Here is a 4,574-nt window from a genome sequence, read left to right on the forward strand (position 1 = left end):
GGCTCTGCTTGGTGCCCAGTGCCAGGACAGGGGCAGCGGGCGCAGGATGCAGCCGGGGAGCTCCGTCCGGCCGTGAGGAAGAACCGCTGTGCTGGGAGGGGGCACGGCCCTGGCACGGAGCACAGGGCTGTGGGGTCTCCTTTCTGAGGCACCCGAAGCCACCAGAAGGGATGCTTTGTGTGCAGCTGCCGTGGGGGTGGGACTGGGGGTGGGACTGGGGCAGCTCCAGAGGTCCCTCGTGGCCCCTCCAGCTCTGAGTCACCACTTCTCTGCATTCAGCTCAGCGCAGCTCTGAGCAACGCCTGGTGCAGCTCTCTGCCCTCAGCCACTGCCTCCAGCTGGGAGGGCTGCCCTTATCATGAGGTGCAGTGCTGTGTTCTCCTGTATTGAAGATGCTGCCAAGGTCTTTCCGTGTGACCTTGGTCAGATTTCTTTTCCTCTCTCCTCCCTCAGCTCTCTGACGTGAGGTGGTGGCTGTGACCTACTTCACAGGGAGGATCCCTGCCAAATTAACGCGAGGCGCTCGGATGTTCCTTTGGAACTACTGGGAGCAGCTGTCAGCAATTCAGTGTTTATTATTTCTGTTCCTGCTATTCTAAGCAGAAGGGAGGCTCCAGGAGCTGCTGGCCTGGAAGCTGAGCTTCCCTTGGCGGGCAGTGCTGTCCCAGTGCAGCACAGAACAGAAGCAACGACAGTCGTGGCCGTTGCAGAGCTTGCAGTGGGGAAGCAGAGCAGGCATGCACTCACATCAGCTGTTCTCAGCATGCCTGGGGCAACGGGAGCCGAACGGGGCTGAATGGGGGAGGCGGGCTGGTGCTGCAGTGATGGGGGCTGTGGGGGTGAGCGGAGAGCACTGACCTGTCCTTGCTGGGCTGCGGCGTCCTCTGCTCCGTGGTGCTGTGCCCCATGGCCGTGGTCCCGATAGTTTGCGTTCAGCTGGAGGAAAGCCTTCCCTGTGTGCCGTGAGGTGCAGAGCTGAGTGCCTGCAGTGCCTGCAGTGCCTGCAGTGCCTGCTGTGCCTGCCGTGCCCCGGCTTTGTTGCGGCGCTGCTGGGCTGTGCTGGAGTTGTGCTGCAGCCGTGCACGGCGCAGGCTCGCAGAGCTGCCTGCAGGGTCCTAAAGCCTGGAGCTGTGCTGGGGGCTGCACTGCTCACACATCTCTGCTGGGTGATGTGGGCTCCAGAAACTTCTCCTTGCTGCCTTCCTGTATGGGACGCCGTTACCAGAGAGCATTAATGAAGGTGTTTGGTGGTCTGGCTGTATGGGACAGAGAAGTGTGGCTGTCCTGCAGTGTCCTGCAGTGCTGGGTAGGAGCTGCAGCGCAGAGCATCTCCGGGTCTGGTGGTGTCCCGGGGCAGAGCTGTGTCCATCCTGTGGGATGGTGCTGTGGGGTGCAGAGCTCAGGGAGGAGTGCAACTCCAGAGCAGACAGACTGCAGGCTCTCAGGAGGGACAACAGGAGCCCAGGCTGGCTCAGCAGTGAGCATGCATGGCTGAGAGCTCAATTCAGAGTCCTGAACTCAGCAGCCTCGTTGGGGTTTTGTACAGACACCGTAAAGGCAGAGCCCTGAAGTGCTGCCCTTAGGATCCCTTTTCTGAGCAGAAGGGTGCAGGAAGAGGAAACCTCTTATTGTAGAGCCCTAGAATGGCCTGGGTTGCAAAGGACCACAACGCTCATCTCATTCCAACCCCCTGCTGTGTGCAGGGTCGCCAAGAGACACGTAGGGACCCCATAGGGACCCCATAGGGACCTCATAGATCCCCCATAGAGAACCATAGGTACCCATAGAGACCCACAGATCCCCCATAGGGACACACAGAATCCTAGAATGGCACTGTGGGTTAAAAGGCCCACAGAGCTCATCAGTTCCAACCCCCTGCTATGTGCAGGTCACCAACCAGCAGCCCAGGCTGCCCAGAGCCACATCCAGCCTGGCCTCGAATGCCTGCAGGGATGGGGATCCACAGCCTCCTTGTGCAACCGTTCAGTGCCTCACCACCCTCTGGGGGAAAAACTTCCTCCTGATATCCAACCTAAACTCCCCTGTCTCAGTTTGAAACCACTCCCCCTTGTCCTGCCTTATGCATCAGAAAGCTTTGCCAAAGCAGCTCTGTGTGTGCCTGTGAAGACATAACTGTAATGGGAGGGAGTTCTGCTCCGTGTACATAACAGCAGGGGTTCTGAGGGCTGTGAGCTGCTCCGTGTGCTCACTGGCTGCAGTTCACGTTTGAGCTGCTGGTTCTTGTCCCACGTTGCAGCCAAACTGTGGGTTTTGCTCTGTGTTCCTCAGCCTGGTGCTGCCGACCCCTGAGGATGGGCAGACAGCAGGAGCTGCCAGCCCCACGGCCTGGCACACAGCAGGGCCCAGAGCTGCTGCCGTAACCCAGAGCTCTGTGAGGAGCTCCTGTGACATTTCTCCTCTTTTGCAGGTGGATGAGGATTGCTGGCAGCCCGGCAAGGAGGACGTTGCATGTGAAGCATGCCCTGGGCTGGCCTGGCTCAGCCCCTGTGCTAACACACTGCTGAGCTGCGGCACGGAGCAGATCCAGCCACCTCTCAGCACAGGTATGTGCTCCTCTAATGCAGCTTTGGTTCACCAATAAAAATGCTGCCTAATGTTGGCTTCTCAGTTTTGGTCGAAGTTCAGTTCTTACCCAAAATCCTCATCGTGAATGGGAGCAGCAAGCAGAGAATGGCACTCCTGACCGTTCTTGGAGTGGTCGGTTGTCCCCCAGAGGTGCTGTTATGCCGTGCTCTGCTGAGCAGTGAGTGCTGGAGCGTTTGCCTATGTGTAACCTAGGTGTAAGTGAGCCCAAACTGGGGTTCCTGCTCTTCCTTGGGAGCTGTTTTGCAGCTGTTGTGTGGAGGGGAGAGCTTGCATTGCCATTGCTGTCCTTCCTGGGCCCTTCTGGACTTGTTTTACACATAATGTTGTTTCAGGCTTCGTTTCAGCCAAGGGGAGGGCACTGATGTACCGGCGTGGTGTGGGTTCAGCACTTACAACGCTGGTTTTTGTGTTGAATGTCCCAGGTCTCACCTGGAGCCGATGGAAATGAGGGGAGGGCAGAGATGCTGTTGGCTTTTGGTGGTAACGTTTTGTGATGGATTTCTGTGCGTGTTTGTAAGCAGTGCCTTTAGAACAGAGTATGGAGAGGAGAAGCACCTTCAGCTCAGATGTGTGGTGGGTGGGAAGTGGCTGCCGGGTTGCGAGTTCCTTTTGTGGCAGCTCCTGCATGGGAAGCACGGTGCTGCGTGCAGTGCCGGTCATTCGGAGCTGTGGGACAGAATCACGAAGGCTGGATCCCCACCCCACTGCGCCCACTGACCACATCCAGCAGAGCCACATCTCGGTGGTCCCCAACACCCCTGGGACGGTGACCCCCACCCCTGTACAGCCCACGTTGGTGCCCGACTGCTCTACAGGAGAACCAGCTGCTCCTGATCTGCAACCTGAGCATCCCCCAGTGCCATGTGAGGCCAACTCACAGGTTGCTCCAGGAGGCTGTGGATCCCCAGCCCTGCAGGCATCCGAGGCCAGGCTGGATGTGGCTCTGGGCAGCCTGGGCTGCTGCTTGGTGACCTGCACACAGCAGGGGTTGGGACTGGGTGAGCACTGTTTGCTTTTCCAACCCAGGCCATTCTGTGATTCTGTGGGTCCCTATGGAAGATCTGTGGGTCCCTATGGGTCTGTATGGGTCTCTGTGGGGATCTGCCTGTCCCTCTGTGACTCTTGGTGAGCCTGCACACAGCAGGGGTTGGAATGAGATGATCTGTGTGTGTCTCTGTTGGTCCCTTGGGGTCTCTGTGGGGATCCATGGGTGTCTGTAGGTCTCTATAAGTGTCTGTGGGTCTCTTGGTGGCCCTGCACACAGCAGTGGGTTGGAACGAGATGATCATTGTCCTTTTCAACCCAGGCCATTCTGTGATTCTATGAACTCCATTTAAGCTCTGCTTTCAGAAGGAGGTGTCAGTGTGCTTTGCCCAAGTGGCTGCAGTCTGTCACAGCCCCATCCCTGCCCTGGGCTGCCTTCCTGCCCAGCCTCTCCTTGCTAAACAAACCTCAGCTCGGCGCAGGGCAGCACAGCGGCTGGCACAAAGCTTGCGTTCTCATTGTCCCTTTGTAGAACATTCAGAAGTTGATTCTGTGAGTCTATGGGTCTCTGTCCCTATGGGGGATGTGTGGGTCCCTATGGGGCTGTGTGAGTCTCTATAGGAATCTGTGTGTCCCTGTTGGTCCCTTGGGGTCTCTATGGGGATCCGTGGGTGTCTATGGGTCTCTATGGGGATCCGTGTGTCCCTGTGTGTCTCTTGGTGACCCTGCACGCAGCAGGAGGTTGGAACGAGATGATCCGTGTGTCCCCGTTGGTTCCTTGGGGTCTCTATGGGGATCCATGGGTGTCTGCAGGAGATGAGGGATGCTGCGGGTGCCGTGGTTTGTTGGTGCACCCAGCCATCACGGCGGGCTCCCCCCACCCAGCTGGGACCTCCTGCTGGTGGGCGCAGCTCCGTGCGGGCGGCTCCGCGCCCCCCCTGCGGGCGCTGCTTCGGCCGGCCGCTCGGATGGCCTTCGAGCTG

General features: G+C 58.6%; 1 protein-coding gene across 1 annotated transcript in view; it reads left to right on the forward strand.

Annotated features, from left to right (window-relative positions):
• The first annotated feature begins 2,404 nt into the window (after positions 1-2,404).
• The window catches only part of LOC104915693 (dynactin subunit 1-like), a 12,537-nt gene continuing 10,367 nt past the window's right edge, over positions 2,405-4,574 (forward strand). The window contains exon 1 of the mRNA XM_010726615.3: positions 2,405-2,564. The gene's annotated coding sequence lies outside the window, so the exon portion shown is untranslated. The remainder of the gene's footprint in view (positions 2,565-4,574) is intronic.

The sequence above is a fragment of the Meleagris gallopavo genome, unplaced genomic scaffold (genome assembly GCF_000146605.3).
Source record: "Meleagris gallopavo isolate NT-WF06-2002-E0010 breed Aviagen turkey brand Nicholas breeding stock unplaced genomic scaffold, Turkey_5.1 ChrUn_random_7180001844814, whole genome shotgun sequence".
Lineage (NCBI taxonomy): Eukaryota > Metazoa > Chordata > Aves > Galliformes > Phasianidae > Meleagris > Meleagris gallopavo.